The sequence below is a fragment of the Brachycentrus maculatus genome, unplaced genomic scaffold (assembly GCF_059751285.1).
Source record: "Brachycentrus maculatus isolate JH-2025_06_01 unplaced genomic scaffold, ASM5975128v1 h1tg000658l, whole genome shotgun sequence".
Taxonomy (NCBI): domain Eukaryota; kingdom Metazoa; phylum Arthropoda; class Insecta; order Trichoptera; family Brachycentridae; genus Brachycentrus; species Brachycentrus maculatus.
The window spans coordinates 41,949-68,733 of NW_028281393.1; the positions used below are offsets into that span (position 1 = coordinate 41,949).

General features: G+C 30.1%; 1 protein-coding gene across 1 annotated transcript in view; it reads left to right on the forward strand.

The window, feature by feature from the left end:
- Positions 1-258: 258 nt before the first annotated feature.
- Positions 259-26,785, forward strand: part of LOC148300759 (netrin receptor UNC5B-like) — a 58,514-nt gene continuing 31,987 nt past the window's right edge. Inside the window, exon 1 of the mRNA XM_088274344.1 lies at positions 259-337. The gene's annotated coding sequence lies outside the window, so the exon portion shown is untranslated. The remainder of the gene's footprint in view (positions 338-26,785) is intronic.

The window sequence follows — 26,785 nt, forward strand, 5'->3', positions numbered from 1 at the left end:
AATATTTTCGATGGTTTTTTTATTCGTTCACAAGAAATCAAGCATTAGTTGTGCTTCATATTATAATTACATAGCATAATAATGGATTCAAGGTGTGGTTTCAAGATTTATTACTCGGTATTAAACCGAGCAATAAAGAAGAATTTTAATTATTTTAAAAACACGGTTATTCTTATAATCAATCGATTTCTGTTCATATCTGGGTTGCCATAATATACAATTACACAGAAAACTAATCAACATGTTTTTTTTTATGCAGGAACTCACCACAAAAGTATTGCAGATTAAAAAAAAGCTTGGGATCTTTAGATCTGCCACTAACTACCCTCCTTCTAAGGTAAGCAGTCTATTTTTTATTTCTTCATCTTCTTTTCGTATCATGTCAGGTCCCCCTGATGTCAACTATCACTTGAGAGTAATTGTCCTTGACTTGGGCAGCTCTAAACAGCGCATCGACGGTTCATATATATTTTTTCACTTATTCTACATTTAATTGTTCCTGATGGGACACGAGTTTACACTTTGGAGTAATTAAGCTTTTTATGTGAATGTTACACTTGTATAAAGTGATCACTTATAACAGACAACAACGGATCGTAATCCTTGTACCTAAATGTCTTATATTCATATTCTTCTTTGTCTATGTTGTGAAATCATTTTTTTTATCCACATTTTAGTTTATATAGATATCGCAATGTTTATGGCAAAAGCCATAGATAATTTTCGCAGTCAGTGTCATTCTCTTTTCCCTATAATTTTTTGGAAAGATATTTGTACCTTTTCATGTTTCTTTGAGTATCAGGAATATACCTTTTTTCTTACGCTTTTAAAAAAACTTTAAAAAAAATTTTTTTTTTTGAAATACCTTCAGCAATACCTCGCCAAACTATAGATTTCCATGAATTTATGAAAATTAAAATAATATACAACATTTTGAGTGTGTTCAAATACTTGTTCACAAAATCTGGATTATCTCTAATTGCAGGTTTATATTATCCACTGACACTTCGTGATGGAATTGCATTTTAATACATTATTAGATTAAAACTAATATTTTTAACTTTTCCACTTTGTTTTAATCTAATAATATATCTAATTACAGGAGTTTTTTTACTATTTTTTGACATCTCATCAAAGATGAAGAAGAATATGATAGTCTGGGCATTTACGGGGCTGACGACCGTCATAGGCTGGTTTAAGTGATCACTTTAAACACGTGTAACATTCACCAATTCTACCCATTATTGACAACCACACTACTAAAATTCTTGGAAGTTCTAAAAATATGAACCAATTTTGAAACATTATTTTTGAATCACTAGAACTTCACTAGAGACATCTATTGGTGAGATGAAAAAAAGCTTTTTATTAAGCAGAAACTCTTTTATTATACTTTTATACCATATTCTTCTTCATCTTTGATGATATGTCAAAAAATAATATAAAATAATATAATGTTATTATAATTTTTACGCCTAACAAATATTGAAGCAGATATAATTGGAGTTGGTACACAGCACGTCGGGCATAAGGCAGGATTACTTTCAGTCTGGACCTGTGTAGAATTATGTTGGAACACTGCGGAGGGCACTGAAGGGATTCTCGCTTCTCGGTCCGCTGCATTCACCCACTTTGCCGCTAATAAATAAATACTCGAGGAGATTGGGCAGGCGGGCCGAGGGATCTGGGAAGATTTAATAGCGGGAAGGGTCGGCCATGTTGCGTTGCAGATAGCGCCGGATGAATTGTTCTCGCCTCAGCTGTTCATTGTTGAATTCCAAAATATTTTTCTAAATATACAGAAGTGACGAGATATGAAAAGTTTCGAAAAATCAAAAATGGTCAAATAAGTTTTCTTCTTCTTAGCCTTATGGCCATTTGAAGGGGGTTATCCCTTCAAAAACATTCTATTAGCCTCCTGCGATGTCGATTTTCAGCTGCCAATCCATCTCTTTGGTGTTATGCCTAGAAGTAGTCCAATTTGGGGTTGGTCGTGCAGTGCAATCTAGGATAGTCTGGATGGTTCCATTCTCCTCACATGCTCTTACCATTATCTTTTTCATTTCCCTTCCCCTCGTAATGAAATCTTCGATCTCGCATGTTTCTCTTATCCTGATGTTTCTTATTCTATCTCGTAGTCTCTTGCCATATATGCTCCTTGCAGCCTTCATTCTGACACACTTTTTTTGTTACTGCGGTGTCCGCTCTGCATTTGATCCAATATGTCATGATGGATGTGCACAAAATAGTTATATTTATCTTCATGTCAGGGTTTTTCCATATAAAATTTATATTTAAAAACCCTGACAGCCTGCAGTCATCTCAGGCATCCTGAAATGTCTGCAGGCTGACGTCTCTAATTAGTCAAAAAGTAAAAATAAAGTCAGAATATACAAGACATGAATAAGATTAATCAAAATATATGCGATGGGGACAAGAGCTGACAAAACCAGAACCAAAAACCTACTCGGAAGATCGGAAATGAAAGCCTAAAGTGAGGACGCTCAAAAACAGAATTCGAAGCAAAAATATCAGGTGGACCCGTGAGACCGAAAACGTCGTACGGTAGAATAGAGAAATAAGAAGGTTTTGGAGAGACCTTGTCAACAGGCTGGATGAATCAAGGATCTCATACATTGCAGTTAACGCGATACCACTGATCACCAGCTTCCCGGAAGACTACCAAAGAGATGGGAGGATAACTGGGCGTCGACATCGCAAGAGTCACTTTGTTTGAGTATTTTCCTCTTCGGGTATGTTTGAGGATTTTAGGACATTTGATAATTTACCAAATGCAGCCCATCTTTAAGCACTTCACCTTTTCAGTTTGGCTTCCATATTAAAACAAAACAACATAAAACAGATCAAACGGTTATAATACCATGAAGGCAAAATTCGTTACAGAGCGGTTCTATGCTCTTTGATTAATTCGGTAAATCTCAATGTAAAAATGATTTCTTTATTAATTATATTGGCGAATATTATAACTGGATAGCTAAGCTAGATAACACGTTATTTATTACACATCGTTTCCGGTGAATTTGAGATAAAACTAGCGATAGTCGTTTTATGTTCGTAATCAATCCATATTTAAATATTTAAAAAAATGTTTGATAAGTGAAATCATTCCACATTTTTTGGCTTACATATATATATATATATATATATATATATATATATATATATATATATATATATATATATATATATATATACAGTGGGTGGCCAAATTATTAGGGACACTTGTACTTTTTTGTAATTTTCAAGTTTAAATGAATTTTTTGGTCAAATTAATTAATTATAATTATTTTTTCTTTTGTATTTTTGTTGCTGGTATCATAATTATTGTTAAGAAGATGTATCAATACTGTGAAATATCAAATAAGTAAGTTTTTTTTCATTTAAATGTTGATTAGTGAAAAATGATATTAGTGTGAGCTCAGTTAATATTTTTTTAAACCATTTTGTGTAAGTTTTTTGAGTTCATGTTGTTTAATAATTTATTAGTTTTGCTAATTCAATAAGTTAATTTCAATTAATTTTTTAATAAAATTCAATTTAGTTTGAACTGAACCATAATATTCTCAATTTAAGTATGGGCAAGTCTTCAAACATATCTCCGAGAAAATGTAGGAAAGTTATAACCTTACTACTTCATTCCACATATTTCCAGAGAGAAATAGCAGCACTTGCAGATGTTTTGAAGTCAGGAGTCCATCGGGTACAAAGAAAAATTGATAAAAACCTGCGTCTAGAATTAGCCCGCGTCGGAAAAAAAGGCAGAAAAAGCATCACAATTCCGCGTGGTGCCCATAAAATCAGGGACATCTATTTCCAAAATCGTAAAAAGTCTGTTGATTGTCTAATTATTGTTGATTTCTGTTGATAAACGATGAAGGAATCAACATATCCAAAAGGATAGTTGAGAGACGGTTAGTTGAAGTAAATCTAATGGGTCGACGTCCAACCAAAAAACTACGCCTGACTGAGGCATGAAGAAAAAACGACTCCTATGGGCCAAAGAACACCGGAATATGACTGTTTTGGACTGGAATCGAGTATTTATGAATTGTATTCACATAATAAATTAAGAAGATAAAAATATATGTATTTTTGCAACTATGGTAATACATTATAGGTCAGCTTCTTGGACGAGTCAACATTTAAAATTTTGGTGGGAAAAACTTCATTTGTCCGACGTGGCCCAGGAGAAAAATTCCACCCAGACTGCCTTGTGGAGAGGGTTAAAAACACCCTGTTAGTATATTGTTGTGGTCTTTGATCTCATTTAAGGGTATGGGATGCCTCTTTATCATGGAAGGGACCATAAGGCAAGACCAGTACCAGCGAGTACTGAAAAGTCGACTCCAGCCGAGGCTCAAGAATGGTTCCCTGGCGATGAAGAGTATGTGTTAATGCATGATTCGGTATCGTGTCATAAAGTCAGGAGTGTTATCACATTCTTGGCTGAAAAAAACCTCTGTGTTTTGCCTTACCCGGGGAATTAGCTGGATATGAACCCTATTGAAAACCTTTGGGAACTAACGAAACGTGAGATTGCTAAAGAAGTCATCACCACCAAGCGGCAAATGATAGAAACTCTTATCAGAGTATGGCATAATAACCCTAATCTCTGGCACAATGCAAAAATCTGCATTAAAAAGTATGCCCTGACGTTTGGAGGTTGTAATCGCAACAAAGGGTGTTATTACTAAAAATTAAGATTTTTTTGAAATTGTAGAATAATCACTTTTTATGATAAAAATAAATTGGTATTTTTAAATCCATGATAATACAGTTTCTTAATTCTAATTAAAGCACCCCAATCAAAAAAAAAATATTCAAAAAACCAAATTATTTGCTCATTAAATTCATTTAATAATGAAAATTGCAGGGAATTCGAAGTGTCCCTAATAATATGGCCACCCACTGTATATATATATATATATATATATATATATATATATATATATATATATATATATATATATATATATATATATATATATATATATATATATATATATATATATATATATATATATATATATATATATATATATTTATATAAATATATATATATATATATATATATATATATATATATATATATATATATATATATATATATATATATATATATATATATATATATATATATATATATATATATATATATATATATATATATATATATATTTATATATATATGTATACATGATGGACTGTAATTATCACTATCCGATGTTTATATTTAAGGCTTTTTACTGAGTTTTATTTTTTAATTATTATAAGAAAAAATTATTAAAAAAAGTATATTTATATTATTTTTTCTCGTATATTGAATTATAACTCCCCTTCAGGTTATATATTACGAAAACGCCTCTTAATCATCCAATAAATAATAATAATATACTATATATACGAATTAAACGAACAACGCAGTATGGTCAAAAAAATAGTAATTCATAAAGGATCAAGTTTTGATTAAAAATAATGTTTTCAGGTTCTCAATACCAAATTACCTTACGTGTCAAGAATCAGTTTTTTCATTAAAATCGAAAATGTGTAATTGCTTTTAGTAATTTGGTATAAAGGATATGTGTTAAATAAGTAAGTTGGGACATTTTACACCTTGCGTTGTCAGTTAAACTTGCGTTCGTCTTTCACCTGTCATGTCACATGTTTTACCATATAATAACGAAATATTATTTTACAATATCGAATACTCAACCCGACACTCGCTTCTCCAGTTTCAGCATTTCATGTGTGTATGGAATATCGCATTTTACTGGCCATATTATAGCAGATATTACGGAATTACTCAATATTCCCAAACATATTTCTTCATTTTACCTTGATAGAATGACATGATATAAAATATTCATTTGCAAGACACGCCTATCGAATTATTGTTCATACAATGTTTTTCACATCTGAAATAAAAGATGTTATCTTATTTTGTTACTGGTATTTTTTAAGTAAGACATAAATAAAAAAAAAGATCAAATCTTTATTCATTATTTATTTTTGAAGATAGGGAAGGAAATTATTAAATATTGTGCTACAACTACAGCTATTGTGCTGCATGACAGCTGTAAAGTCATCAAATAAATATATAAAAATACGACGTTTTTATAATTCGCAGATTTGGACTATTTTTCACCGCGGCCTTTACTTACCCTTTGATGAACTTATGCACAAGGGAACTTGTAGAATCGCTACCATTGTACCGTACCTATGCATAATGATGCTATATATATATATATATATATATATATATATATATATATATATATATATATATATATATATATATATATATATATATATATACATATAAATACATATAAATATATATATATATATATATATATATATATATATATATATATATATATATATATATATATATATATATATATATATATGTATATATATATATAAATATATATATACATATATATATATATATATATATATATATATATATATATATATATATATATATATATATATATATATATATATATGTATATATATATATATATACATATATATATATATATATATATATATATATATATATATATATATATATATATATATATATATATGTATATATATATATATATATATATATATATATATATATAATATACATATATATGTATATATATATATATATTTATATATATATATATATATATATATATATATATATATATATATATATATATATATATATATATATATATATATATATAATATATATATATATATATATATATATATATATATATATATATATATATATATATATATATATATATATATATATATATTTATACATGAACATTTTGATTATTAAAAGCATTGATAACTTTGTGGTATGGTAATAAAACACTCTCCTTATCATTCATCGTTTACTTTGTGTAATGCCACCTTAAAAAAAGTGGTATTACATAAACAGAACAATGGATGATAAGGAGAGTGTTTCAATTTACATATATACATTTATAAATAATTATGTAATGTATTTTGCATATTCAAAGCATTGTTAATTTTGTAGTATTGTAAAGAGGTATTACACAAAGTGTATTATAAGGAGAAAGATGAATTATAAGGAGAGTTTTAATTATCAAATTGTTTAATTTTTGTCGTTTGAATTCTTATACATGGTTTATTATATAATAAACGGATATGAATTTTAATCATCGAGCACTGCACACTTTACTTAGGAACAAAAATAAAATAAAAGCTGATAAAACCAAAAGTAAAAAAAGTATCTAGGAATATTGCGAAATACCCTTGGCTCACAGCCCAACCTGTATTTTACATTCCGCTGTTTCGTCGGAAGTCGTAAAACCAATCAAGGGTCAAACATGGCAAACCACCCCTCCCTATGGTTTCTTTCATTGGTGAATTTAAGTGCGGACACTTCCTGTAAAATGGTAATTTATTATTTTTGTCTGTTCTTGCAGTGCGGCGCGTCACGCTTCGCTCCCCTATCCGCGGTCTCCGCTTCGACTGGAACGATTATTCCCCCCGCCCCACCCTTCGATAAACTTTTATTTCAGTAAAGCCTGATATCAACCCCCTTTTCCGATGCTATGATCCGCGGTTGTATGAAACTACCCGCGGTACTAATCCGAAATTGAAAATCGACCAAGCACAATAATCCTCAAAAATCCAAAAATACTTTTATGTCTACGAATAATTTATCTGATATTCGCTTCTTCAGTTCTCGAATCTAGTATTTGCACAGATTTTTCACTACCAATTGGACGTTTTAAAAAACAAATTGAGCGTTATATGTATTAAATTTAAAAAAAAAGATACATTTATTAAACTGTATTCCTATTATGTTTTATAACCTGTTAATGTGTATACTTGCCCACATATTTTATTCTTAAGACTATCAAGAGCATAAGTCGTCAAGTAAGCAAGCCTGCGCGGCGCGCCGTCATAGTATATGCGCGCGATGTGAACTGAAGTTTTCAGACAAGATTTTCATTACTACTTTAAATCATGAGTACTATCATGAATAAATTTAAATTTTTATATTATACACTGTCCGCCTCCGCAGTGTAATTGTCAGTACGCTCGGCTACCGTTCTGGAGGTCCTGGGTTCGATTCCCAGGGGAGGTCTAATAAATATAAGTGATTTTTTCACTGTAATATTTATTCAATATTACCCTGGACTGGTACCTGAAGCGAAGGGGTGATCACCTTTCCTTCATGTGTAAACGATCAAAATAACACTGCGTTGATATGACGCAGTGCCCTATGCACCATTGCGACGCGGATAAGGGTTTTATTATTATTGTTATTTTACAATAGAACGTCCAATTTTATATGTAAGGCGTGTGAATTTTACCGATGGCATACGATTCCTGATACCTTTTTAATGCATCTGTAGTTTTCGAAACTTGTCGTGTGTTATGAAATAAAACTCAATAAGTGGTTTTATGCAAGTGTTCAATTTTTCAAATAGTCAACAGTTCATTCTACAAAGTTAATGCCGAATCAATAAATAATATAGATTTTCCTTATACTGTCCGTGAAGGAATATTCTAGCTACTAGACAAAAACGTTATTCTCTCGTAAGACCACGTTTAATTACACCCAATCGCTTTTATAGTGGAGATAAGCAGTTAAGTTACGACCTTACATGGGAACGAGTGTTTTCTGAATGAAATGTTTGTAACAAAGTGCTGCCATTGTTTCGATTCATAATAGAGTGAACTCTTATTTTAAAAAATACCACCCTCATTTAAAAAAAATAACACCACATATTGTGTTTTATTTAATTACACACGACTAGTTTCAAAAACTACATGTTTTCATCAACAGGTCATAACAAAAACCAAATATAAAAAAAATCAGGTATATGTAGTACTTGAACAATTCCCAGTCATTATAGGTTATATTCAAGTGTTTCTTATTAATAAAAAACCCCGAACCCCAAGAATGTACGAATTGCCTAAATAAGTCAAAATAAATCATCGAGATTCTCAAACGATTTTTCTACTCCAAAATGCAACACCAAGCAATTTCAGCAAAACTTCAAATATTTGGCAATCAAACATTTCAATAAACTCCCTAAAGAAATAAACAAAATATATGAAAAAAAAATACTTGAGAAAAAAATTAAAGCTCTATACATTTAAATCTTAAAAAAACATACATTAAACTATTATATATTTTATTCTATAACATTAAACCACGAGTGTAAGTCCCTCTCTAAGCACAAGAGCACAGCCTCTTTTATGGAGAGGCACAGCGAATCGATATATAAAAGTTCTCCATAAGTATAAATGATTCAAATGTATTATGTTATAAATAAAAATGTAAATATATTAAATGAATAAAAAAAAAATGTTCCTATTAGACCAGTTGTATCATATGTGAGTACACCAAAATATAAACTATACTTAATAATTTAATTTTCTCTCCTAAAAAAATCACAAATTTATGGTATAAAGAATACCTTACAATTTATTGATAAAATTAAACAAATATATAAACTTTCCTTCTAATGCTGAAATTACTTCTTTTGATATTGTATTTTTTTTAAATGCCCCAATAGAAGATGCCAATAATGTTTTCTTTTTTAATTTACTACAAAGTGACTTTCGAATCAATTAATGAAAAATATTTTCACCAAACTACAATGGGATTTGGAATTAGACGACATATATGTTAAAGAGATGACTAGAATTTATGATATCGCTCACTCCTTTCAACAACGTCATATATCAAATAAACTTGATTTTTCAGGAGATCGATTTTAAAGTTTAAAAATATAAAAAAATGTATGAAAAATAAATATCAAGCCACTTATTGAACTTTTTACTGTGCAACATTTTTTTTAGGTAAAACTTAAATGTTTTTTCTCAATTTGAAAAATATTTAGTAAAATTAAAAAAATATATATTAAACGATGCCTTTTCTTCAAAATGCAAAAACAACACTTTCTGCCCTGTAGCGGGTAAAAAATAAGTTAAAAATATGCTGCTTTTGCTGGGATGTAATACATTTATTTCCGAAAACATGCACAACTGAAAATTGACGATTTTCGACGTTGTTGAAAGGAGTGAGCGATATGTGTTCGTCACAAAATTATTTGGAATTCAATGGCTTAATTTACATACAACGAGACGGAATAAATAATATGAGTGAACCCTTTTCTTATTAACACTCACCTTATCATTAATCGTTCATTCATCTTTTTGTTATCATCCTTATCATTCATCTGTTTCTTATTTTCTATCACTCGTCCGCCTGTCGAGGGCAGAAGTAGGTCGTAAATAAACTAAGGATAAAAACACCGAACCAGGAAACCAATTTAAATCAGCACTTACACAACCTTTAGCGTTTGTTATCCGATCCAGAAATTTAATGAATGTCTGAACATTGATTTTACACGAGATTACGCCCTGGCACGCATTACGTTCGCTCGCCAGAAGATCACTTAGATAACTTAGCACGCAGTATCATTTATAAAGTGTTAGGTACCCACGAACTCGAGTACTACGTTCTTAATGGTGTTTTGGCGCTTTCTACCAATAGACACGGTAAAATAATGGCTCCTGACTTCTATCTGAGGTGTAAATTTTCCACTACATTCTGCTGTGTCTGGGAAAAACAACATTTTGAGTGTGTCCAAATACTTGTTCACAAAATCTGGATTATCTCCAATTACAGCAGTTATTTTCATATTATTTTTTGACATCTCATCAAAAATGAAGAAGAATGTTCTTCTTCTTTTTTGATGAAATGTCAAAAAATAATATGAAAATAACTCTTGTAATTGGAGATAATCCAGATTTTGTGAACAAGTATTTGTACACTCAAAATGTTGTAAATAAATTATCTTGTCATATGATAAGCTTAAATAATATGAAAATATTATTAAGCTTATTAATCAAATAATAAGCTTAAATAATAAAAAATGAAAATGATATTTTCTGGCGTTTCTCATGTGTGTGATTATAATCCAGGATTCGGACGTCACATACTAATAAAAGAGTTACTGCTCAATAAAAAGCTTCTTTTCATCTCACCAATAGATGTCTCTAGTGAAGTTCAAGTGATTAAAGAATAATGTTTCGAAATTAGCTCATATATATAGAACTTCCAAGAATTTGAGTAGTGTGGTTGTCAATAATGGGTAGAATTGGTGAATGGGTAGAATTGGTGAATGAATACGAATGTAAAATGATCACTTAAACCAGCCTATGACGGTCGTCAGCCCCGTAAATGCCTAGATTTCCATATTTTTCTTCATCTTTGATGAGATGTCAAAAAATAATCTGGGAAAAACATTCAAAGAAAACTCACTCATACTTTTTAACATGAAACTTTTTGGGCGGTGATTCGATGATTGATGAACTGGTGAAAACTGAGAGTTAGGGGCCGTTGCGTAGTCGGGTAGACGATCGACTGCGAAACTAGCGTTGCGGGTTCGATTTTTGCGAGTTGCAAAATGAATTCAAGAAATAATCATTTTTAATGACAAGACGAATAAGACGAATAAATGAGCTATGTGACAAATCTCGATTGATATAAGATATTGAATGGATTGTGTACATTTGTATTGTTGTATCGTTTGTATTGATTCGAGGTATCAACCTTATCCATTTATTATGAAATATACTCATTCACTATAATTTCTAAGGCATAAAAACTATATATGCCATAAATCCTTGTATTTAATATAGGCGAGGAGAATTTTCTAAGGCAATTAATAAATATATATATATATATATATATATATATATATATATATATATATATATATATATATATATATATATATATATATATATATATATATATATATATATATATATATATATATATATATATATATATATATATATATATATTTATATATATATATATATATATATTTATATATATATATATATATATATATATATATATATATATATATATATATATATATATATATATATATAAATATATATATATATATATATATATATATATATATATATATATATATATATATATATATATATATATATATATATATATATATATTTTTAAATCTTTCTTCCGTCTTTCGTTCATGTTATTTTATAATACATACCCTCCGTATTTATGAATTTTTAAATATCATTGTCGTATACCAGAAAATGCTTTTGTCTTAACGTACGTTTTAAAAATGACATGTACATTAATATTCTAGACTTTTCCTTTCAGACTCGTAATTTTAGGGGCGGGTGTATTTCCATTTCTCCACTCCTGCTGTGATTATTTTAAGTACTGAGAATATGCATTTAATTTTTATGCTATTAACAGTCGATACCGGCAATGCCCTGCAATTTGATGCCAGAAAACGGACCAACCCCCTTGTCCCATCGCCTAATGAAAGGGAGACGGTTCCTTTGTATCGATGAGCGTGTCTAATAAGGTAATCACAGGTTAGAAGCACTATACAGACATCACGGTGTTAATATTTTATTATGTACATATACACTTATGATTCCCTGGTACCACTATTCAAGATACCGAAGCTAAAATATTATTTTATATTATTATTTTAACAAATTAACATAGATGAAGAAGAATATGGATGTCTGAAGCAGATTGGCTGGTTTAAGTGATCACTTTACATAGGTATGTCAAACGATTGATATAAGGAAATAATGCAAGGCTGAGATGAGCATTATCGGTAAAATTATGATAAGTGTGTTGAGATGGTTTCGGCAAGCGAATCAAATAAGTGGAGAAAAAACAGTAAAACAAATTTATAAGGCAAATGTGCTTAAAAATAGTAGCAGAGGAAGACGGATGAAAATTTAGCACGATCAAGTATTTTAAATATTTGTAAGTAGAAAGATCAGGAGTCGGAATAATCGGCGGCTATATATGAGCAGATGCATGAATGTGGAACAAGCGAAGTTTGAAGCAAAGACAGACTGTTTGGCCTACCCTTGTGGAATACGACATGATAGTTAGTTAGTAAATATGGATCGCCAAACTTTATGGCTTATTTTACTATTTCAAAAATAAAATTGTTTGTTGATTCAAACGGTAACTTTCGATGTATTTATGTTCTTTTCTCTTGTTCATGCACTTCAGTGTTGGACATAGGTCTCCTCTTCATTTTTCATTACAATATGTACTAAGTAGTCCTCATTCAACGAAGGGTGAAATGTTTTAGGATGCCTTTCGAGTATCGTCCTAGGGTCGTTTAGGGTCTGGGTACCTGTCAACCCAGCTCTGATAGAGAATGCTTCTAATCCAGCTTCCGTTTGACCTCTTGGCCATGTGTCCACCTCAGGTCTACTTCTTATAGCTACTCATTCAATGACATCTGTGAAATATAAGTATCATTAATTTATTTTTCAGTCTCTTTATGTTTATATCCACAATTTTTATTTAAATATTAATATCATTTATTTTATCAGATTCTGGATTATTCACCCTACGAAACACGTAATACAGTAGAATTTAAGTAATAGTAGTATTTACCAAGTAAAACTAATATTGAAAGTCACAAGCAGTAGGTTTATAGAGCTTTTGGTATATTATTGATTTTTGCTTACTTTTTCCTGGGTGCCCCATTTTAGTTTTCTCGAAGGTACCTGATCCACTATAACGCTAGGAGAGCGATATCACTCGCTTTGAGATTCACTGGAATTTATATGAGAGTAATATATTTAGAGATTATATTTTTTATTTTTACTTACTTCTTAAGGGAAATATGTGAAATCTAAGTTGTCGTTAGGTGGAGAAGGTAACGAAGGAGACAATGGTATGCGCATCTGAGGAGCCATCCATAAGGTATACAACTCCCGGGCAGACCACCAAAGAGATGGATCGACAGCTGGGAATCTACATCTCAGGAGGCTAATCCCTCTAAAAAAACTGGCCACAAGGCCTACACACCAAGAACAAGAAGAAAAAGAAGACTAACTTCTTCCTGGGCGCCTTATTTTAGTTTCCATGTAGGTACCAGATCCACGCTAACGCTAGAAGAGCTATATCACTTAGTTTGAGAATAACTGGAATTTAATAGCTAATATTCCCAAGTTCTACGCTCCGTTTCAGACAGCCGTACAAAGTTTTAATGTGGATGACGAGTTACACACATATTGCATTCCGCAAAGTTTCATTTAAGTAGGCTAACGATTAAAGTTTAAATAAATACCTTCGCGTGCTTCGTCACGTCGCTTCGCTAGTGGCCCATCTGCGACATTTCACAAAAGTATCAATTATAAGAAGAGAACGCTTTATAGCGGACGTTTAATCTCGTCAACGGATAGGGGTGGATCATTCCGGCTGTAGTACCTACATCAGGATAATATATCGTCGAGTCGGTGCTTAGGGAAGAGTGAAAAGCTTGAAGGGTGAACATATGTACCATACGTACTATACATGTACTCACTTACATACTTACAGGTCTTATACTCGTTTGTATATATCATTTAGAGCAGATATACAGCTGTCCGCCTCCGTAGTGTAATGGCCAGCACGCTCGGTCGCCGTTCTGGAGGTCCCGGGTTCGATTCCAGGGGGATCAAATGATTACAAGTGATGTATATTTTTCCATTTTTTTTTTTTTATAAAATACAATTCGGAACACTCTAAAAATCAGTGTTTGATTTTTAACATTTAATTTAAAAGATATTAAGAATTAACATCACACACACACACACACACACACACCCTCTTACACACTTCACACATGCACATTTCTCTCATGGATACGTGTTTATTTGCTAGATCTACACTAAATATTTTGTATTAATCTTTTTTATTTTCTGTGGTTATATACTATAATTGGCTTTGTTTAATGTATATTCTTTTAATGTTTTTTTTTTATATTCGTTGCTTTTGTCAATCTATATAATAAAAAAAACCCTTATCCGTACCCCAATGGTGCATAGGGCACTGCTTCATATAAATGCAGTGTTATTTTGATCGTTTCACACATGAAGGAAAGGTGATCAGCCCTCCGCTTCAGACCAGTCCAGGGTAATATTGAATAAATATTACATTGAAAAAATCACTTTTATTTATTCGCCCCCCCTTGGGAATCGAACCCGGGACCTCCAGAACGGTAGCCGAGCGTGCTGACCATTACACTACGGAGGCGGACAAATCAATCTATATAAATTAATAAAATAAAATAAATTGTGCATGGGTATGTAATATTGTATATTTCGGTGGCACAGCAGACAATGAACTTTTCAAAGCTGAAACCACTGTTAGAATTTTCTGTTATATGTCCAGTACATGAACAAGTTCTGCTAATGATAATTATTTTCTCTGTGCCGTTTGCATGCTAAACACGACACTTGCTTGTCCGAGTAGCCGGCCATTAAATAATGCTCACTTCATTATTTACAAATGCGGACATAGAAAGGCATGTTAATGAGCTGTTTTTTAATGTTTCTTTGGAAAAATTTCGCAAAACAAGTGTTGGACAAATGTTGTGTTGTTTGGTAACGACAGAACGGGATTGTAACGTGAATCCTTTGTATTTGCTGTACAGAGAATTGCGGCCTTTGTAAGCAGGTAATTAAGACAGGTGACTCTTTTCTCCAAAAGCACAAACATTTCTATACCTATATAGATAACTCTTTGAAATAAATCAGAGGATAAACTTTTTTACATACCTACATTGATGAAGGAGAAGTCTGGGAAAAAATTGGTTGGTTTATGTGGTCACTTTATACACTTTTTTTTTTAAAAAACAAAAAAAATATCCAAGATTCTTTAAAAACGTCGATGATTAATGGGGTTTACGACTTGTCATATGCTGGTTAAGTGATCACTCTACACACGTGTAACATTCACTATTCTACCCATGATTGACAACCACACCACTCAAATTTTTAGATATCATATATCCATCATATCGCTCACTCCTTTCAATAACGTCAAAAAATTCATTTTTCAGGAGTTTTTAAAGTTTAAGAATACGATAAAATGTATTAAAAATAAATATCAAGCCACTTATTGAACTTTTTACTGTGCAACAGATCTTTTTAAGTAAAACCTGAAAGTTTTTTCTCCATTTGAAAAATAGTAGGTAGGTATATTTAAAAAATAATTGAACAATACCTTTTCTTCGAAATGCAAAAACAACACTTTCTGCTCTGTAGCGAGTAAATATTAAGTTAAAAATATGCCGCTTTTGCTGGGATATAGTACATTTTCTGGGCATACTGAAAACATGCACAACTGAAAATTTACGATTTTTGTTATTTGACGTTGTTGAAAGGAGTGAGCGATGTAGTATTATTTGTATGGTGAATAGTCCAGTTTGTGATCTGTAATTAGTATTAGAAGGAATAATACAATATATTTCACAATTTTCACGATTCGAAATAAATTGCTATCAATCGAATATTATTTATAGACTTCTAAATATACCTGCCGAATTTTACTTGTGAAATCGTTACTCGGTTCTCCGAAGCAGCAGTAGCAATCTTTGAATAAGGCTAATCATTTTTGTCCAAAAATGGCTCTCTATCAATCTCGCAATCTAGCCGTGCGGCTGTGCGCGAATCGGCATAAAAATCTCCCATAGTAATGAAACGTTTCCATATTAGGTGTCGCGGTCATTAGCTCCTATTGTCGGCGGACTTTCAGTTCCCATCAATGTTAGGTATGGAGTGTGGCTATCAGCTGATCGAGTGTGAGTGTGCTGATAGCTAGGCTTACCATACGTCCCGGTTTGACCACATCGATTTAATCTGATTAAATTAAACAATATATTTTGTGCCTACCCGGGACTTCAGCACCTTTGGAGCGTGCTTTCTCAATAATGAAATCATTTGGTCGGATAACCGCGGCCGCATGCTGGAGTTTACCGTACGAGCTTTGGCATTACATGCAATGACTTTCATGAAAAAAAAAATGACAGAATATTAAAAACAATTAAATACAGTTGGCACAATTACTAATTTCTTAACTTTAAATAAACAACTTTAGGTATTCGATTTTTTTCCTATATGTCTCTCTTGTCCCGGTTTAGAGTTCCATAATTATGGTAAGCCTACTGATAGCCATTGTGGATACTAGCCAAGGTGTGACGTGGCGGCGACTCTTTGATAAGCGTCAGCTGATTAATATGCACGCTTAGTTTTGTTTGTGTCAAATAAAATACGGCTAGTACAGGGTTATTGAAAAATAATGCCAAAATAACTGTTTACAATATTTTGAGTGTATCCAAATACTTGTTCTCATATCGGGATTATCACCAATTAGGAGCTATTTTTTATATTATTTTTTGACATCTCAACATACATGTTGAGTTGACAAAAAATAATGTAACAAAATAACTCCTGATAATAGTTGAGATAATGATAACTCCTGATATAGAGTAAAAAAAAATAATAAAACAAAATAACCAAATTTAACAAAACAACCAGTCTGATGATGTCGATTACGACGAAACCCGGTTTTGGATTTCTAAATTTTGTAAATAATTTTTAATTTGGCCTATGTGTGGTACTAGGTGTTATAATTTTAGTTTATGAGAGTGGAATGAATGATTTGTAACTATTATATAATTTGCAAATTCCGAAAAATAATTACTAACAAGACCGCTACGATGTTATTTAATTCTAGTCTTTAAATTTCTCGCGGTTTAGCCTATATATTTTCTATAAAAATCTCTACACGAATTTTAATAACTACCAAATTTTTTGTTATATATCTATTTTTGATTTTGAGCTATCGAGGATTTTATTTAAATTATTATTTGTAAAAGGAATTGTAATTTTTAGTTAAGAGGACTTTTCATTTTATTAAAAGCTACACAAGCTGCATACTTATATATATTTTTAATGTTCGCAATATTTTTCGATAACCTGTATAGTGTCGACTGGTTGTAGAGAAAAGTGGATTGACAGTCGACAAGTGAACACAATTATTTAGCGCGTTCTATCAAGAAAAATAAAACTTCCAATGAACATATTAATTAGTAAAAATGTTTTTATTTGAATTTAATGCAGTTACAAAAAAATGTTACAATTTAATTCATTAACTATACATTTTTACTTAAAACTTGTATTACAGTCACTCCAATTAATTGGAGTAAATCCAGAATTTTAAACAAGCATTTGGACTCTCTAAAAATGTTTAAATAAATAAACTGGTCAAATTATACGCTAAACAGAAAAAAGAAAATCATGCCACGTTTACAAATGTCAAATACGATTGACGTACGACGCCATTTGCAAAAATTATAATACTTCGCGACAGGTGATTAATTTTGTATTATTTTGAGGAAAAAAAGACTTTTATTTTTGATCTATTTACATATTTATTAAAAACCAACTAGTTTCGGCAACAACCTGATGCCCTCTTCAGGGTTCATTTTATGACTACACATATCGCTCACTCCTTTCAAGAACGTCATAAATCTAAAATCGTCAATTTTCAGTTGTGCGTGTTTTCGGAATGCCCAAAAAATGTACTATAACCCAGCAAAAGCGGCATATTTTTAACTTAATATTTACCCGCTACAGGGCAAAAAGTGTTGTTTTTGCATTTTGAAAAAAAGGTATTGTTTAATTATTTTTTAAATATACTATATATTTTTCAAATGGAGAAAAAACCTTCAGGTTTTACCTAAAAAGATCTGTTGCACACTAAAAAGTTCAATAAGTTGCTTGACATTTATTTTTAATACAGTGTATTATATTTTTAAACTTTAAAAACGTTCACCTGAAAAATCAAGTTTTTTGATTTATGACGTTCTTGAAAGGAGTGAGCGATATGTGTCGCCTACTTTCAAAATCCGCCAGTTCCATGTAAGTCGATTTTACAGAAAATGCAAAATTCTCCGGGGAACATTTATGTTTCAAAGATTTGTCTATCTTTAGATAAAATATTATGAAAAAGAGAATTTTTTTTTAGTATTTAAAAAAAAACATGAGACACAAACCGATAATGACGTCATCTTACTTTTTGACCTACCCCCGCTCTCTGATTGGCCGATATGGGTCATAAGGCAAGATTCATGAATATAACGGAATTCGAAATACAACGCTTGTTTTAAGTATTTTTAGCAGGGTTTTCAAGTATTTAAATATTTTAAACATTTAAACCCACAATTGACATTCTGATAGAGTATATATTTTAAAATATTTTAAAATTGGATCCGGCGGTTTTTGAAAGTAGGCGACAAATATATAAAAAAGACAGTGAACAAATTATTGAGTTTCGATAAGGATAGGGGTGAAGGTTATTGTGTTTAAGGTGGGGTTTGATTTTAAAGGAAAAATATTGAAAATGTTTTTCAATAAATATGTGAGTGGATCAAAAAACAAAGTAATTTACAATGATTAAAGAAAACACTTCGTTTTTTACCACTTGAGTTTTATTATAGACTACATGTTTCCGATGTTAAACTTCCATCATTCAGGTCTGTATAATAACCATAACATGTCAACATTAACATGTCTTACCACAAAGTTAATGCCGAAACAATAAATAAAATACAAAGTAATTTATTTTTCAAAATAACATATCATAATGATTCACAATGTTAATGCTTTCAATATTCAAAGTGTGAATATTCAATTTTGCGCCACCGATTGAAGACAAACCAATGAACCCTTAAACAACCTAATTATTGCAGAATCTCTCTGCAAATACAAAGAGCGCTGAAGTGGATTGTATCTAGTTTATAAAATTATAATATGTATATTATGTTTCAGCCATTTTGATTTACCATATAAAACTGTGCTAAGTAATACATGTAATCAATACTCATAATAATATTCAATAAACAATCGTAGGAAGTATTGTTCGTAATTATAGTAAACTAGAAATGTATTGAACGTCAACATTTTGATTGTCCAAATACTTGTTCACAAATCTGGATTATCTCCAAGTATAGGAGTTTTTCATATTATTTTTTTTACATCTCATCAAAGATGAAGAAGAATATGGAATCTGGAATGTGGAACGCATTTTCTTCTTAATCTTCTATGAGATATCAAAAAAAATATGTAAAAAATAACTCCTATAATTGGAGATAATCCAGATTTGTGAAAAAGTATTTGGACACACTCAAAATGTTGTAAATAATTTAACTGGTCAAATTATAAGCTAAAATTATAAAAATGAATGTGATATTTTCTGGCGTTTCTCATGTATGTGACTATAATCCAGGATTCGGACCTCATATACTAATAAAAGAATTTCTGCTAAATAAATAGCTTATTTTTATCTCTAAAATAGATGTCTCTAATGAAGCTCTAGTGATTCAAGAACAATGTTTCAAAATTTATTTATATATATATATATATATATATATATATATATATATATATATATATATATATATATATATATATATATATATATATATATATATATATATATATATATATATATATATATATATATATATATATATATATATGTATAGAATTTTAATGTCAATAATGTCAAGAATTAGTGAATGTCAAACGTGTATAAAGTGATACCAGCCTATGACGGACGTCAGCCCTTTAAATGCCCAGACTTCCATATTCTTTTTCATCTTTGATGAAATGTCAAAAAAATAATATGTAATGAACGAGTTCACAAACCTAAGAAATAACTTATATAACTTAAACTGAAGAAAATAATAGTAGATATTATATAAAATGAATACATAAATTTATAATTTTCAAAAAACAGCAATTCTTTAAGTATACGGTGAACTATATAAGGGTGAAAAATACTTAAATGTAAAGAAAAGTTCATCTTCCAGTTTCTTTACAATACCAAAATGCAATAATACAATACCAAACAATTCCAACAGAACTTTAAACATCTATATATGTAAAAAAATTAAAGACATTAAATTGTTATTTATTTTTAAAATTATGGATACATACATGGCAATCTAAGAAATAAAAAAAAACACAAAAAAAAATACTTAAATATTAAAAAACAAATTATATTACTAACAAACATAAACAATAAATAATAAGTGCTCTCCAAGCACAAAAGTTTAGTCTCTTTATTGGAGAGAACTGCAATATTAATTTCAAGTTTGTAAAAGTAGAAATGTCAAGAAAATTACAAAAATAAACTTTTATAAATTAAAAAAAAGTGTGTATGTATTTTTATTTTCTTTTAAATTCTTTTGCTTTTCACAATACAATACAATTACAAGTACAAAAAAATATTAACACAAAAAAAAGATCCCACAAAGGCATGTCCTGTGTGTGTGCATACATTATATTTTAGGACATAGTAAAAGGGAATGGCAAGAATATTATCAGAAATAAAATTAGATTAAAAGTGCTAATATAAACTACAAATATTTGATCTTAATTGAAAACAAAATATAAAAAAGATGAAAATGCAAAAAAGTTAGCAAATATGTATTTCATGAGTTTTTGAACTTAGATCTGTTTTTTCAATAAGTAATTTAAACAAAATTTGAATAAATAGGTATCTTTCCTTATACCACCATTTAATCAAGGTTAGTTTTCGTAATAATAATAAGTACTTCTTGTTGTAAGTGTCCCAGCGTGATACACTACCAAATATGTACTTCTGAAAATTTAATGCGAGATCTATGTACGATGCTGCTAGTCTGGGGTCCGTAGTCTGGCTTTAGCTTGATAACCAGACCGATTGCAATTTCTAATTTCTATTATACCCATCGTAACGGAAATTGTAGACCAACTGCGAATGATATTATACGTACGAATATCATGATGTGAGTATGTGTATATGTACATTTAATGGGCAAAGGAAGGATGAAAGCAGTCTGAATGCAGTTGAAATGCGTTCTCTCAGACGAATGTGTTTAAAAATCGTTGTGCGAAAGGAATAAAGGCTTAATTAGGAATAATTGAATAGGTTCAGAAAAGTTCTTAAAGGTGGTATCGACATGTAGAACAAAGGGTTAACGAGAGAATGTCTGAAAAGTATATTTGGCAAATGTGAACTAAAACTTTCATTAATTTATTTAACATTCATTAAAATTAATGTTTTAATTAGTTAATACGACTATTTCTTAAAGTCTATTGTGTCATGTGTTTCAAAGTATTCCGCATCATTTTCAAACACCGCACAGTGTTTGAAAATAACGCGGAATGCATCGAAACACGTGTCACATTAGATGTTAAGAAATAATGATATTTACGAAGTAAATCTTATATTTAAAATCTATAGACGACTGCCAAATCAACTAATAAAATAAAATTTCATTAATTTATGTGGCAGTCATTTTTTATTTAGTTTTACTTAGTAAATACCACTTTTTCTTAAAATCTATTATGATACTTGTTTCGATGTATTCCGTATCATGTTGTGCATGAATGCATTGAAACACTTGTCATTTTAAGAAATATTGGTAGTTACTGAGTAAAATTTAAATTAGAAACTAAAACTGTTAATTATGGTGACATGTTCCGATATATGAGGATGAATACCAACTCTAATAATAGTAGTATTTACTGAGTAAAACTTAAATTAGAAACTAAAACTGTTAATTATGGTGACATGTTCCGATATATGAGGATGAATACCAACTCTAATAATAGTAGTATTTACTGAGTAAAACTTAAATTAGAAACTAAAACTGTTAATTATGGTGACATGTTCCGATATATGAGGATGAATACCAACTCTAATAATAGTAGTATTTACTGAGTAAAACTTAAATTAGAAACTAAAACTGTTAATTATGGTGACATGTTCCGATATATGAGGATGAATACCAACTCTAATAATAGTAGTATTTACTGAGTAAAACTTAAATTAGAAACTAAAACTGTTAATTATGGTGACATGTTCCGATATATGAGGATGAATACCAACTCTAATAATAGTAGTATTTACTGAGTAAAACTTAAATTAGAAACTAAAACTGTTAATTATGGTGACATGTTCCGATATATGAGGATGAATACCAACTCTAATAATAGTAGTATTTACTGAGTAAAACTTAAATTAGAAACTAAAACTGTTAATTATGGTGACATGTTCCGATATATGAGGATGAATACCAACTCTAATAATAGTAGTATTTACTGAGTAAAACTTAAATTAGAAACTAAAACTGTTAATTATGGTGACATGTTCCGATATATGAGGATGAATACCAACTCTAATAATAGTAGTATTTACTGAGTAAAACTTAAATTAGAAACTAAAACTGTTAATTATGGTGACATGTTCCGATATATGAGGATGAATACCAACTCTAATAATAGTAGTATTTACTGAGTAAAACTTAAATTAGAAACTAAAACTGTTAATTATGGTGACATGTTCCGATATATGAGGATGAATACCAACTCTAATAATAGTAGTATTTACTGAGTAAAACTTAAATTAGAAACTAAAACTGTTAATTATGGTGACATGTTCCGATATATGAGGATGAATACCAACTCTAATAATAGTAGTATTTACTGAGTAAAACTTAAATTAGAAACTAAAACTGTTAATTATGGTGACATGTTCCGATATATGAGGATGAATACCAACTCTAATAATAGTAGTATTTACTGAGTAAAACTTAAATTAGAAACTAAAACTGTTAATTATGGTGACATGTTCCGATATATGAGGATGAATACCAACTCTAATAATAGTAGTATTTACTGAGTAAAACTTAAATTAGAAACTAAAACTGTTAATTATGGTGACATGTTCCGATATATGAGGATGAATACCAACTCTAATAATAGTAGTATTTACTGAGTAAAACTTAAATTAGAAACTAAAACTGTTAATTATGGTGACATGTTCCGATATATGAGGATGAATACCAACTCTAATAATAGTAGTATTTACTGAGTAAAACTTAAATTAGAAACTAAAACTGTTAATAGTGGTGACATGTCCCGATATATGAGAATGAATGGCAACCCTAATGTGGGTACATACACAGTTGCATAAGTTCATTCAGGTTTTATGAAATGTCGCGTCGTGTAGCGCGTCATGTCACGGATTTAATAAATACTACTAACGCGCATCAACTGCCTATTTTTTGTACAGAAAAAGCGCCGTCAAAGTGAATCTCCAGTGAGGTAAAAATGTCGTGAGCAAAACCGGATATAAAATTTGAAAAATGTCTCCTCTCGTAATGCGTTCCTACTTCCGTACAAAGAGCTCGGCATCGGACAAAGACACTGGTCTCAGGATACAGTATCTACTTTATCGTGAAGTTGTCTAGTAAAAAGTCAAGTTTCACAAGTAAAACGCTAGACAATGGCGAAGTTAGCCGCAAAACACACGTGACGCTAAGGCGGTGCGCTTTTCATTCCAATTGCAACTTCCGACCACCATACATCCGGCCGTAGATCCTCCGCTAAGGAATCTTTATCTCTTACGAGAAAAGTTTTAAAGTACATACGTCCTACGAGACTATAATTGTGGAGGTCCTCTTCAAAAAGGTACATTTCCAATATTGCACAAAAAATTGTTTAAATACAAATCTATTCAGTTAACTGTATTCTATCGAAAACTTAATGAAAGTTGCGACAAAACGTGACCAATCCTGTTTCAAACCAATTAAAAATCATAAAATCGCATCAAAACGTAACAATTTTACAAGCTAGAATTCCTGATTACCTACAATCATTTAAATTTGAAATGTAACGTTTGGGTGAGGACCTCCACAATTACACAACGTTTCGAATGTATCAGTTTTTTTTATACATTTTTATTTATTTAATATAGTTAAATTTTTAAGTACAATATAAAACAATTTCTAAACATTTATACATATGGTAAACTCATAGTTTTAGATTCGCAGTGCCTCTCCAAAAAAGAGACTGAGCTCTCGTGCTTGGAGAGGGACTCACACTCAAGGTTTAATGTTTTGTATAATTAATGATATAATAGTTTTTTTTTTCAAGATTTGTATGTAATGGGCATTAATTTTTTTCTTAAGAATTTTTATATCTTCTATTTTTTAAAATTTCTTAATAGGGAGTTTATTGAAATATTTTATTCCCAAATATATGAAGTTTTGTTGAAATTGTTTAGTATTACATTTTGGAGTTGAAAAATCATTTAAGTATCTCGAAGATAAACTTTTTTGTTAAATTAAAATATTTGTCACCCTTTAGTAATTGAAAAATTGCGGTTTTTTTAAAAATAGTTTCTATGTTTAGGACTTGAAATTTTATAAACAATAATTTTGTTGGATATAAGTATATATATATATTTTTTCCAAATAATTAAAAATTTTGTTTTTCTGTACTATTTGCACAGAGTTCAGTATGTTATTTTAGGTACCTCCCCATCCAACAATGCCACACTGTAGTAAATATTTGCTAATAAATCTGGGTTTTTACTATTTTTACATTTTTGACATCTCAACATAGAAGATGAAAAATATGAAATATTTTGTATATTGAAAGCAATGTTAACTTTGCGGTATGGTAAAATAAATATTTATCTTTCGAATTATGCAGTATTTTTAAGCGGTATTACACAAAGTGAAAGATGAATTATAAGAAGAGAATATTATTTTTTGACATCTCAACATGCTGGTTTAAGACTTAAACCAGTATGACGCTCGTAAGCCCCGTAAATGCCCAGACTTCCATATTCTTCTTCACCTAGGTTGAGATGTCAAAAAAATGTAAAAATAACCCCTAATTGGAGATAATCCAGATTTGCAAATGCAAATGCAAAATGAATTCCAGAAAAAAATATTTTCAATTGGTCTGGGTGTTTGTGATGTATTTTTCACATTTACCTTCTCTATCCTTACTATCCTACCTGCAGACAAGCATCTAAAATAGACGCTTTGCAGGTTACACCTTTAAATAAAAAAAGTGATCACCTGATTCTACCTATGATTGACAACCACACTACTCATTTTTTTAAACTCCTACATATATCATTCATCTCATGATAACTGTACACGTGAGTCATCTGTGGTTGGATCAAGAAAGCTTTTATTTAGTGGAGTCTGTTTTATTTGGGATGTTTCCTTAGGTACGTAATGTGATAATATAACTGAGGACGATGTAATAATATCACTGTATAATTACCTATTAATTGAGTGGGTTTTGATAGAGGTGGGTGGGTCGTTTTCAAAACTTAACGATCAGTTTATCATTATAATTATTCACCATTTATGATTACGTACAATAACAATTCTCGTTCGAGGATACTAATGGCGCCTTTGGACCGTGAAAGACTGTCGAACAATGGAAATTAATATCTTATCGTAAATTAATAGTGTCGTGACCATACCATCTTAATTTATTTTGTATATTCGGTATCTGTGATCAAAACACAATATGTTTAAAATTTAAAACAATCAAATCGTGCTTTGGACAGGTTTATATATATATACATATATATATATATATATATATATATATATATATATATATATATATATATATATATATATATATATATATATATATATATATATATATATATTTATATATATATAAATATATATATATATATATATATATATATATATATATATATATATATATATATATATATATATATATATTTGCATAACCCTTATCCGCACACAATGGGCAAAGGGCACTCACTACATCTTATTGACGTAGTGTTATTTTGATCGTTACTTACATGAAGGCAAGGTGATTAAACCTGCGCTTCTGGGACCAGTCAAGAGTAAAGTTAAATAAATATTACAATGTAAAATCACATATTTATTTATTTTCACCCCCTCCTGGGAATAGACCCCGAGACCTCCAGCACGGCAGAACACGCTAACCATTACACTATGTAGGCGGAAAAAGTCGTGTGTAATGAAATAAAACTCATTCA